A 12,983-nucleotide genomic window follows, 5' to 3' on the forward strand; every position below is an offset into this window, starting at 1 on the left:
CGGCAGTAATGTGGAGGGCCCGGCTTGGGCCCTTGGGCCTCTTCAGAGGCTGGTCTGGGGATTGGAGTGGGAGTGGCAGTTAATTCTGTCAATGGGCATGTGGTCTGGGCATGTTCCCTTATTGCAGCAGCTAACTCTCCAATATTCCCTCCCTCATGTTCACTGACAGTGCATCAGCTACCTGCGATATTCCCTCCCTCATGTTCCCGAACAGTGTTCCCATTTCGCGTGAGTGTGCTGCTCGTTCTCCCGACAGTCCCGATACCTCATCACCCACCGCATTGATGGTGTCCAGGAGTGATCGTGTAAGGTCAATGCTCTCCCCACTCATTGCCATCATCTGAACCACATCTGTTAGATCCTGCACCTCTATAGAGTGCTGTCGAGCTCTCCTTCCCCTCCTCACCCTGGGTGTGGCTCGCTGCATCCCACTGGGACCCGCAGCCTCGGACGGTGGGGCCCTGGATGTACTTTGCTGCATCCCACTGGAATCCCAAGCCTTGGATGGTGGGAAACTGTGGAATGTCCGAACAACACGTACCACTCAGGAAAGGGGCTGTCATCTCAATGGGCGGCACCTGCACTTCTTCCAAAGTGAGTACAACAGTGGGGTCTTCATCCATCTCTCACCCACTCCCCCTCACCTCCATGATCTTGGTCTGGAAGGTGGGATTGGAAGATATTCTCTTCAGGCTCATCGTCGTCTGAATCTTCTTCTGCATCATCAGGGTTGGCCTCAAGTTCTGTAAAATATAACAGAACAGACAAATGGTTAGCAGCAGAGGAGGGGGCAGGGTGGGTGGCATGAGTAGGCTCACACAGTGCAGGCAGCAGGCTGATTTGAAGGACCACGATGAATGATAGCACATTGCATCAACCGAAGTGTAACTGACGGTGACATCCCCATGATCCGAAGCATGGCTAGCCTGTGCAGTACTTAACATTTAGCAAAGCCAGACCGTGGAATTTGCAGGACTTACCCTCTCCCTTGAGTGTTGGCCCAGCTTGTGCAGTGGTGGTTGCTTTTCTCCAGGCAGGACCCATCAAAGCAGCAACCCTGTCTTCCAAGGGTGTCAGTGGGTGCAGATTTGCTGGGCCTCCTCCTGTTCGAGTTCTCTCCCTTTTGTTGTGTGCCACCTTCCTCTGCAAAGATGAAAATATAACTTTTTAGAGAAGGTGTCTTTCTGCTGGGTGGGACATATATGGATGGTCACATTTACAATTGCAATTCCAGTGAATAAATGAAAATATTACTTATATTAACTACTTGACCATTACTTACATAAACTAACATGGCAGGGGGATGGGAACCTATGCAGGGAGACAGTGGGAAATAAAATGGAGGTAGAAGCAAAAGATAGAAAGGAGAATAATAAAAGTGGAGGGCAGAGAAACCCAAGGCAAAAAACAAAAAGGGCCACGTTACAGCAAAATTCTAAAGGGGCAAAGTGTGTTAAAAAGACAAGCCTGAAGGCTCTGTGCCTCAATGCGAGGAGTATTCGGAATAAGGTGGACGAATTAACTGCGCAGATAGCAGTTAACGGATATGATGGAATTGGCATTACGGAGACATGGCTCCATGGTGACCAAGGCTGGGAACTCAACATCCAGGGGTATTCAACATTTAGGAAGGATAGACAGAGAGGAAAAGGAGGCGGGGTGGTGCTGCTGGTTAAAGATGAAATTAATGCAATAATAAGGAGGGACATTAGCCTGGATGATGTGGAATCGGTATGGGTGGAGCTGCGGAATACCAAAGGGCAGAAAACGCTAGTGGGAGTTGTGTACAGACCACCAAACAGTAGTAATGAGGTTGGGGACAGCATCAAACAAGAAATAAGGGATGTGTGCAATAAAGATACAGCAGTTATCATGGGCGACTTTAATCTACATATTGATTGAGCTAACCAAACTGGAAGCGATGCGGTGGAGGAGGATTTCCTGGAGTGTATTAGGGATGGTTTTCCAGACCAATATGTCGAGGAACCAACTAGAGAGCTGGCCATCATAGACTGTGTGATGTGTAATGAGAAGGGACTAATTAGCAATCTTGTTGTGCGAAGCCCCTTGGGGAAGAGTGACCATAATAAGACAGAATTCTTTATTAAGATGGAGAGTGACACAGTTAATTTGGAAACTAGGGTCCTGAACTTAAGGAAAGGTAACTTTGACGGTATGAGGCGTGAATTGGCTAGAATAGACTGGCAAAGGATACTTAAAGGGTTGATGGTGGATAAGCAATGGCAAACATTTAAAGATCACATGGATGAACTTCAGCAATTGTACATCCCTGTCTGGAGTAAAATAAAATGGGAAGGTTGCTCAACCGTGGCTAACAAGGGAAATTAAGGATCGTGTTAAAACCAAGGAAGAGGCATATAAATTGGCTAGAAAAAGCAACAAACCTGAGGACTAGGAGAAATTTAGAATTCAACAGAGGAGGACTAAGGGTTTAATTAAGAGGGGGGAAATAGAGTACGAGAGGAAGCTTGCAGGGAACATAAAAACTAACTGCAAAAGCTTCTATAAATATGTGAAGAGAAAAAGATTAGTGAAGACAAACATAGGTCCCTTGCAGTCAGATTCAGGTGAATTTATAATGGGGAACAAAGAAATGGCAGACCAATTTAACAAATATTACGGTTCTGTCTTCACGAAGAAAGACACAAATAGCCTTCTGAATGTACTGGGGACAGTGGGTTTAGTGAGAAGGAGGAACTGAAGGATATCCTTATAAAGCGGGAAATTGTGTTAGGGAAATTGATGGGATTGAAGGCCGATAAATCCCCGGGGCCAGATAGTCTGCATCCCAGAATACTTAAGGAAGTGGCCCTAGAAATAGTCGATGCATTGGTGATCATTTTCCAACAGCCTATTGACTCTGGATCAGTTCCTATGGACTGGAGGGTAGCTAATGTAACACCACTTTTTAAAAAAGGAGGGAGAGAGAAAACGGGTAAATGTAGATCGGTTAGCCTGACATCAGTAGTAGGGAAAATGTTAGAATCAATCATTAAGGATGAAATAGCAGCGCATTTGGAAAGCAGTGACAAGATCGGTCCAAGTCATCATGGATTTATGAAGGGGAAATCATGCTTGACAAATCTTCTGGAATTTTTTGAGGATGTAACTAGTAGAGTGGACAAGGGAGAACCAGTAGATGTGGTGTATTTGGACTTTCAAAAGGCTTTTGACAAGGTCTCACACAAGAGATTGGTGTGCAAAGTCAAAGCACATGGTATTGGAGTTAATGTACTGATGTGGATAGAGAACTGGTTGGCAGACAGGAAGCAGAGAGTCGGGATAAACGGGTCCTTTTCAGAATGGCAGGCAGTGACTAGTGGAGTGCCGCAGGGCTCAGTGCTGGGACCCCAACTCTTTATGATATACATTAACGATTTAGATGAAGGAATTAGAGTGTAATATCTCCAAGTTTTCAGATGACACTAAACTGGGTGGCGGTGTGAGCTGTGAGGAGGACGCTAAGAGACTGCAGGGCGACTTGGATAGGTTAGGTGAGTGGGCAAATGCATGGCAGATGCAGTATAATGTGGATGAATGTGAGGTTATCCATTTTGGGGGCCAAAAACACGAAGGCAGAATATTATCTGAATGGCGGCAGATTAGGAAAAGGGGAGGTGCAACGAGACCTAGGTGTCATGGTTCATCAGTCATTGAAAGTTGGCATGCAGGTACAGCAGGCGGTGAATGGTATGTTGGCCTTCATAGCTAGGGGATTTGAATATAGGAGCAGGGAGTTCTTACTGCAGTTGTACAGGGCCTTGGTGAGGCCTCACCTGGAATATTGTGTTCAGTTTTGGTTTCCTAATCTGAGGAAGTACATTCTTGCTATTGAGGGAGTGCAGCGAAGGTTCACCAGACTGATTCCAGGGATGGCTGGATTGACATATGAGGAGAGACTGGATCAACTGGGCCTTTATTCACTGGAGTTTAGAATGATGAGAGGGGATCTCATAGAAACGTATAAGATTCTGACGGGACTGGACAGTTTAGATGCGGGAAGAATGTTCCCGATGTTGGGGGATGTCCAGAACCAGGGGACATAGTCATAGGATAAGGGGTAGGCCATTTAGGACTGAGATGAGGAGAAACTTCTTCACTCAGAGAGTTGTTAACCTGTGGAATTCCCTACCGCAGAGAGTTGTTGATGCCAGTTCATTGGATATATTTAAGAGGGAGTTAGATATGGCCCTTATGGCTAAAGAGATCAAGGGATATGGAGAGAAAGCAGGAAGGGGTTCTGAGGTAATGATCAGCCATGATCTTATTGAATGGTGGTGCAAGCTCGAAGGGTCGAATGGCCTACTCCTGCACCTATTTTCTATGTTTCTGTGTTGACCAAGGTCCTGCCACTGGCCTGTAAACCTTGGGGGTGGTCACCATTGCGCAGTAATCTTCTGCAAGTTGGTTCCAGCCTTTCTTCATTTCTTTTGGTGACCTCTGCTGGTGTCCAGCTCATGCCATCTGGCCTCCATTACAGTAACCAGAGCCTCCATTTCCTCTGGTGAGAAATTCTTGATCCTCGAGCTGCATTGCATCTTGTACTGCAGCTCAGATTTTTCCAATGAGAATTAAAGTTCTCACACACAACTGGCTCTTTAAAAATGGCCGAATGCAGACCAGGAGCTGTACTGGGCATGCGCGCCCATAGTAATCACGTCAAAAACGAAAAACGTCCTTTTTTTTGCGCATGCACAGAAGGGGGGGAGGGGGCATCATTTTTTTATGCAGCCATTAGGCTCCACCCCCCCAAAGCTAAAGGACAGGCTGCACACCGCCAATTTGAAAAAATAGAATGGGAAAACTTGCTACTTATTTTTTTGGAAAATGGGCGTAAGTCTGGCAATTCAGCAAAAAACGGCATTGGGGAAAATTGAGGCTCAAGATTTGAGCACCTAATCTTTGCTGACACCTCTGTGCACTATCGAGAGAATGCTACATTGTTGGAGATACCGGAATAGATTTTAATCTTCACCATCTGGGCAGTAATCTGATAAAGCAGGACAGCCGCCCTATATATGAAATCAATTTGCGGGTTCCATAAAGAGCTGGCAAAGATTACTATTCAGACAATAATCTATCCTGCAGTCTTTTAGATGGGATGCTAAACTGAGGCCTTCTCTGCCTGTTCAAATGGTTTGAATGGCAGCAGATGTCTATGAGTTTTTTTTTTAAATTCGTAGCCAATCGTTCCAATTCTTTGTCAAATCACAAACGCCAGAGGTCACCTTGCACACGCCAAGGATCACTCTGCGCCAATGCTCTTAGCCAAAAGGCCTAGAGCCACTGCACCGTTCCTGGAAGTACTGCAATACCAGGTTCGTGCCATGGAGGTGGATGGGTCAGGTCCCCCACACACCTCCGTGGAGGTGGATGGGTCAAGCCACCCCACCCACCTCCTGTTTCCAAAAAAGCAAGCATATACCTTCCTGATCCAGGGAGAACCACCCGGAGGTCATGGTGGCTACTCCCCTGTCAGGTCAGTTACGCATGATCTTAGCCAAAAGATGTCTATGAGTTTCACCAGCTGCACTTCTCCTGGAGGAAACTTCACCTGCTGAAATGCTGCTAATATACATCTGTCCGGCTACACAACCGCTTGCATTCTGTTAGTCAAGGTTACAATATAGTCTGTGGCCAACTAACCATCTTGACTTCCCAGGCAGATGCAGATGTGTAAGGACTAAAGCAGTACTGCAAGTGATAAAGAGAGGAAAAAGGAAAAGTTGGGAAGAAACAATTAAAATGAGAGATTTTAATCTTTTATTCAAATTAAGTTCATAGGGCTAGACTTTCCCTAAAGCCCCTCACTGCCCGATTGCCGCCCAGAAACACCGCTAATGTTCTGCAACTAACGCTGGCGAAAATTTCCATAATAAAGGTAAAAAATATCGCCCGGCAAGAAAATGGATCTTGCACCAAGATTCTCGGTGGTTTCTCTGTGGTTAAAGGCGAAACTAGGTGAAATGGGCGGTTCTTACCGGAATGGACGGTAAATATTTAATATTTAGCCCGAGGCTGTGGTTGAGCCTAGGGAGGGGGGAAAACTCAAAAAATATTTTTTCACTTAAATAAAAAATTAAAAGTTCTAAAACATTCTCAAGACACTTTTTAACATAATCGCCATTTTAGAATTTTAAAAATAATAATAAAAAAACCTTTAACTTATCTTTCTTTGCAAGGTACTCACCTACCGGCCTGTTTCCGGCAGCTTTCCGTGGGTAGTTTTCTCGGCGGTGTGTATGGGTCCCCGCTGAGGCCAAACTTAGATCCTGCCGATTTTCTCTGCGGTGTATGTGGGTGATTTGCTCCCCAGCGGTCTTTTCAAAATTTGGCCGGAACTCCTTAAAAAATAAAGAGGAAACTTCGCCGGGTTGTTTTTCATCAAAAAACAGCTGTACCGCTGAGAAAACTGCTGAGAATGAAAGCGAAAGTCTACACTGGATGGTAAATCACTATATATATTTCTCAAATAAGCTCACAATCATTCAGTATGATCATTACTGTGTATTACTCAGGTATGAAACAGTCACAAAACTGACAATCATTACACAGAATCAGAATGTTATTTATTATATAAAAGAAAGACTTGCATTTATAATGCATCTTTCATGACCTCAAGGCGTCCCAAAGCGCTTTACAGCCAATTAGGTTCTTTTGAAGTTTTTAAAAATTCATTCATAAGTTGTGGGCATTGCTGGCATGGCCAGCATTTATTGGCCATCTCTAATTACCCTTGAGAAGGTGGTGGTGAGCCAGCTTCCTGAACCGCTGCAGCCCGTGTATACATTTTTGTAGTGGTTTTTTACAACTGACTACATTTCAGAGGGCAGTTAAGAGTCAACCACATTGCTGTGGGTCTGGAGTCACATATAGGCCAGACCGGGTAAGGAAAAAAAAATTTCCTTCCCGAAAGGACATTAATGAACTAGATGGCTTTTTACAATAATCCGGTAGTTTCATGGTCAGCATTATTGATACTAGCTTTTTAATTCCAAATTTATTTAATTAACTGAATTCAAATTCCCCAGCTGCCATGGTGGGATTTGGTCTCCGGATCAATAATCCGGCCTGGATTACGAGTCCAGTAACATAACCACTTTGCTACTGTAACTTGTAGTAGTTACTGTTGTAATGTAGGAAATGCGGCATCCAATTGCGCACAGCAAGCTCCCACAAACTGCAATGTGATAATGACCAGATAATCAGTTTTTGTTATGTAGATTGAGGGATAAATATTGGCCAGATCTCTCCTGCTGTTCTTCAAAAAGTTCCATGGGATCTTTTAAATCCACTTGAGAGAGCAGATGGGGGTCTCGGTTTAACGTCTCATCCGAAAGACGGCACATCCGAGAGTGCAGCACTCTCTCAGCTCTGCACTGGAGTGTCAGTCTAGATTTGTGTGCTCAAGTCCCTGGAGTGGGACTTGAATCCACAAGCCATAAAAGATATAACAAAAATCCTGGGGGGATTGTGAAACAGTCACAAAACTAAAAGTCATGACACAAAATCAGAACATTATTTATGATGTAAAATAAATAACAAAACTCCCATAGGGATTTCATGTCAGCAATCTAATCCCAGGGTTCAAAAAATAGGTTGTGAAAACTTCTCTTGCTTTTCTCCAGAGCTATCTGATTCTATCTATTCAATTACTCCTCAATTAGATTACTATCTTGCGCTGTCTCATAGTGATTTATTATTCTGTATAAACCATTACAGTGATTCATTAGTATGTGTAACCATCACAAGGATTCATTGGTGTAGATAAACCATTAGGGATTCATTGGTGTATATAAACCATCAGGGATTCATTGGTGTATATAAACCATCACAGGGATTCATTAGTCTATAGAAACCATTACAGGGGTTCATTAAGAAAGAAAGGCTTGCATTTATATAGCACCTTTTATAACCTCAGGACATTTCAAAGCACTTTACAGCCAATTAAGTACTTTTGGAGTGTAGTCACTGCGGTAATGGAGGAAATGCGGTAGCCAACGTGTGCACTGCAAACTCCCACAAACAGCAATGTGATAATGACCAGATAATCTGTTTTTGTTATGTTGATTGAGGGATAACTCCCCTACTCTTCTTTGAAATAGTGCCATGGGATCTTTTAAGTCTACCTGAGAGGACAGACAGGGCCTCAGTTTAATGTCTCATCCGAAAGACGGCACCTCTGACAGTGCAGCACACCCTCAGTACTGCACTGGAGTGTCAGCACATAGATTTATGTGCTCAAGTTCCTGGAGTGGGACTTGAATCCACAATCTTCTAACTTAGAGGTGAGAGTGCTACTCACTGAGCCACATATGGACACTTAGTCCATACAAACCATTACAGGGATTCATTACTCTATGTGCATAAGAAAACTGAGAGATATAAGATGAGAAAAGACCATTTAGCCAGTCAATCCCACACTTTCAATAATTCATGACCACCTTAATCATGAATATTCCTGCCCAGGTTCTCTATACTTGCTGGAATCTATTAATTTTTATATTCCTCTTAATTCACTTCCTCAATCTGTATTGATCCAGTTACTTTATAACTCAGAATTAATTTATTTTTCTGGCAGTCTTTACCAGACATGTGCTACTGTGGGAAAAATGCTCTTTTAAGATTTAAATGTTTCCTACACTACAACAGTGATGATACTTCATAAACATTTAATTGGCTGTAAAGCATTTTGGAACGTCCTGAGGTCGTGAAAGGTGCATTATAAATGCAAGTCTTTCTCTTTATTATTCCTTGAGGCATTTGTATAAACCGCTTGAATACATTGATTAGGCAAGTAAATTCAAATGAAGCGTACTCTTCTGCCCATTTACTCTTATTCTTGCCGGACATTAACTTATCTTCGCATTACAACATCTAGCCATTTCTTAAAGGACGCAACTGCTGCCAACGACATAAATTGGTTGTGCATGCACACGCGCAGTTCCAATGGTTTCTTGGTTGTTCTTGGCGGACTTCATAGGCAGCAGTCAATCTGATGCATTAATGTGGCTTGTTCATGAAATAAATCATCTTTATAATTATTAAAAGTAAAAATACTGACGGTTTCCAGTAATTTCTAACGTGTTTCTGGTTGCCGATGTGGTGGTTTGATGGTTGGTCCGGCTCGGTTCCTGGTTCCTCATGTGGAGTTGGTGTGCTTGAGAAGCGAAAGCTCCTGGAGTCTGTCAACAGTCAGCATCTACCGAGCTTTAAATGTAAGTAATAATAGACATGGCTGATGATGGTTTAATGTTAAAAATGACCAACAGGGAGGGGGTGGGGAAAAGAGATCGCGGCTGCAGAACTGAGCCCAGAGAGAAAGCTTACAGTTATGCGCTGCCGAGCTGAGCCGAAAATAAAATTAAAATTAAAATTTGAATTGTTGTTTCTATCGGCTTATGTTGAATTAGTGTTTTTATTGGATTAATGAACGTTATGAAAGTTGATATTTATACAAAGAATGTTCTGCGCAGCTTCCAGTTCGTTGGTAGCAGTCGTTCCGTTTCTTAAATGAGTTCAGTCATGAGTTTAGCCTCAACCACCCTTCCTGGGAAACCATTCCAGCAGTTGATTATCCTCTGAGGAAATAAATAATTTTTGATGTCTCTGCTAAATTTGTTTTTTACAGCCCTGAACTTGTGACCCGCTTACATTGTTGCCTTGCTGTATTTGAATGTAATATTTTGGGTTTTCTATCTTTATCTTGTTAAGCATTCTATATACCTCTTATAAGTCCCCTTTGAAAAGAGACAGTAACACACTCTTGGTTATACATATCTTAAACATCCACTCCCTCCACCACCAGCAACTTAGATGAATGCAACTCAGAATTCTGATGTTCAGAGTTCTGGATTTAAAATTTGGATTCTTCCAGATTTTAATAATTTTGTTTCGTGTTGTCTTAAAATTTCTGAGTCACAAAAAGAGAAACAAATTTGACTTTTGTGCTGTGTCTCTTCCATAATATGCCAGTGTGAGTCATCACTAATCTGAACCAATCCAGGTAAATCGTTATTCAACCCAGTGGGATAAAGATTCGAGCTGGATTCCTGAGTCCCAGCCCGACCTGACATACTGGCACTGAAACCTGACGTGCATTGCTGGCACTGAACTATGGTATGGACTGGCACTGAGCCCTGGCATACTGTGACTGAGCTCTGACAGTCTGTAAATAAACCCACATGCGAGAAGGTCCTCCATCTTGTTTTATGGGACAATAAAAAGAGTTCATATCTACAAAGACTGGGTGGACTGTATCTAGGTGAGGGAAATGTGGCCAGGCCATTATTGTTACTGGAATTATTTATCTAGGTGCAGAACAATAGCACAGACAGTCCCTGGGAAAATGGCAGCGTGTATGTTTAAAAGAGGCCTTAAAGTCATTCAGAATAAAAGCATCGACTGCCAGTTAGAAGACAACAAATGCAACAAGCATGTTTAAAGATAAATTAGGGGCTTTAGAAATGCAGGAAACTCACTTCAAGGTAGTTTACAATCTCAGGATACAGGAATTGATTGGGGCTATTGAGACTATTTCCTTTCTAAGTGAACATTCACACACTTTTCATATGAAGCAGCCCCTCACTAACTCATGGTAGGAACTCCCATTGTCTGAATGCCCGGCTTCAGCCTGCTTGAATGAACAATGCTGCTTGCTGGTGTGGGATGGCTGGTGCCTATGATGATAAGGCATTTGCTGTAAGGAAATAACGTTCTTTTTGCTGAGGCATTGTAACGTTTCTGACATCAAGATGACTAATTGTTTTTATAGAGAAAAACCCACTTTACTCGACTTCGCGAGAACACCTAATGGAGAGTACAGCATTCTGAAGTTGAAACCCACGGTAAGGAACCAGGCCACAGTTTTTAACTCTTCCTGCTAGTCGCTTTAGTTCTGAGTACACTTCACAACATGTTAATTATTTTTGCTGTACAGGAGTTCAGTTACACTACATATTTTATATCCATATAAAATGGATCATTTCACATTTGTGTTAATGCAGTAGAGAGAATGGGCCCAAGTTTCCACAAGAAAAAAAACGGGCGTCCCTCCGAGCTGGGCGCCCGTTTTTCGCGCCTAAAACGGCGCCTAAAAAAATCCTCGATATTCTCCACCTACTTACAGGTCCTCTGGCCCTCGGCGCAGCCAGCACGAGCTGTGGGGGGGGCGGAGCCAGGTCCCGGCGTTGAAAACAGTGCCGGGATCTCTGCACATGCGCGCTACAGTCGGCACGCAAGTGCAGTAGCTCCAGGCGCCGAACTGTGTGGGAGGGGCCCGAAGCACGCAGCCCCTAGCCCTGGCTGAATGGCCTCACTGGGGCTGTGTGAATAAGGCTCCTCCCACGGCCAGCTCCTGCTCCCCCCTCCGACAAGACTCGACACCCGCTCTTCCCCCTCCCCCCTCCGACCAGACCCGACCCGACACCCGCTCCCCCCACCCCCCCCGCCGACCAGACACCCGCTCCCCCCCCTTCCGCCGACCAGACCCGACCCAACTCCCGCTCCCCCCCACCCCGCCCCGACCTGACACCCACTCCCCCCCCCGCCCTGACCTTGACCCGAGACCCGCTCCCCCCTCTCTCTCTCCCCCCACTCTCTCTCCCCCTCCCACCCCCTCTCTCTCTCTCTCCCTCCCTCCCCTCTCTCTCTCCCTCTCTCCCCCCCACTCCCGCTCAGCGGCACGAACGGCTGCAGAATTCTCCCTGGCTGAAACACTTTCACACAGGTAGGAAGATGGTTTATTTAATCTTTTCTTGGCTTATAAATGTTTATTCAGGTTGGATTTATTTGTATAATATTTGTAGAAGTATAAATAAGGATTTATTGTCGAATTTAATGAGTTCCCTCCCCCCCACCTCGTTCTGGACGCCTAATTTGTAACCTGCGCCTGATTTTTTTATGTGTAGAACAGGTTTTTTCAGTTCTACAAAAATCTTCACTGGCTCCATTCTACTTTAGTTTGGAATACATTTTCACTGTGGAAACTTTCAAATCAGGCGTCAGTGGCCGGACACGCCCCCTTTTGAAGAAAAAATTCTGTTCTAAACTAGAACTGTTCTACCTGACTAGAACTGCAGAAAACAAAATGTGGAGAATTGCGATTTCTAAAATAGTCCGTTCTCCACCAGTTGCTCCTAAAAATCAGGCGCGAATCATGTGGAAACTTGGGCCCAATATTGCGGGACTTCTGCCAGCATGGCTCCTCGTGGGATAGGTTCACGGGTCAGAGATAAGGCGTGTTCTGTTACCCAAGCAGAGCAGCAGAGAACCTCTCAATGGTGTTATACTGTTCATATTATGGAATAAAAGCTTAAAAGGGTATAAGGAAAGGGCAGGGCAATGGGACTAAGTGGATAGCTCTTCAGAGAGCTGGTACAGGTGTGATGGGCTGAAAACTGTCTATTGGTGCTGTAAAATTCTATGATTCTACAGCTGGTGTTTGCCAGAGTTAAAATGGAGATAATTTTACCGAAATGTTGCAGATTCTCACAAACACATCAATGAAGCACTGGCTGTAATTTTCGCTTTCAGCGCTCCTGGGCGGAAAATCGAAGTCAGGGTGTGTGAAGTAAGCTCGCAGCATGCATCAAGAGCACTGAAGCATAAGAACATAAGAAATAGGAGCAGGAGTAGGCCACCCGGCCCCTTGAGCCTGCTCCGCTGTTTAATAAGATCATGGCTGATCTGATCATGGACGCAGCTCCACTTCCCTGCTTGCTCCTCGTAACCCTTTATTCCCTTATCGCTCAAAAATCTGTCTATCTCCGCCTTGAATATATTCAATGACCCAGCCTCCACAGCTCTCTCGGGCAGAGAATTCCACAGATTTACAACCCTCTGAAAGAAGAAATTACTCCTCATCTCAGTTTTAAATGGGCGGCCCCTTATTCTGAGACTATGTCCCCTAGTTTTAGTTTCCCCTATGAATGGAAATATCCTCCCTGCATCCACCTTGTCGA

General features: G+C 44.3%; 1 long non-coding RNA gene across 1 annotated transcript; it reads right to left on the reverse strand.

Annotated features, from left to right (window-relative positions):
• Positions 1–625: 625 nt before the first annotated feature.
• Positions 626–6,301, reverse strand: LOC139279384 (uncharacterized). The gene is made up of 3 exons (XR_011596460.1): positions 6,212–6,301; positions 981–1,143; positions 626–743 (listed from the first exon to the last, which is right to left on the reverse strand). It is a non-coding gene; the product is annotated as an uncharacterized lncRNA (long non-coding RNA).
• Positions 6,302–12,983: the final 6,682 nt, after the last annotated feature.

The sequence above is a fragment of the Pristiophorus japonicus genome, chromosome 14, assembly GCF_044704955.1.
Source record: "Pristiophorus japonicus isolate sPriJap1 chromosome 14, sPriJap1.hap1, whole genome shotgun sequence".
Classification (NCBI taxonomy): Eukaryota; Metazoa; Chordata; class Chondrichthyes; family Pristiophoridae; genus Pristiophorus; species Pristiophorus japonicus.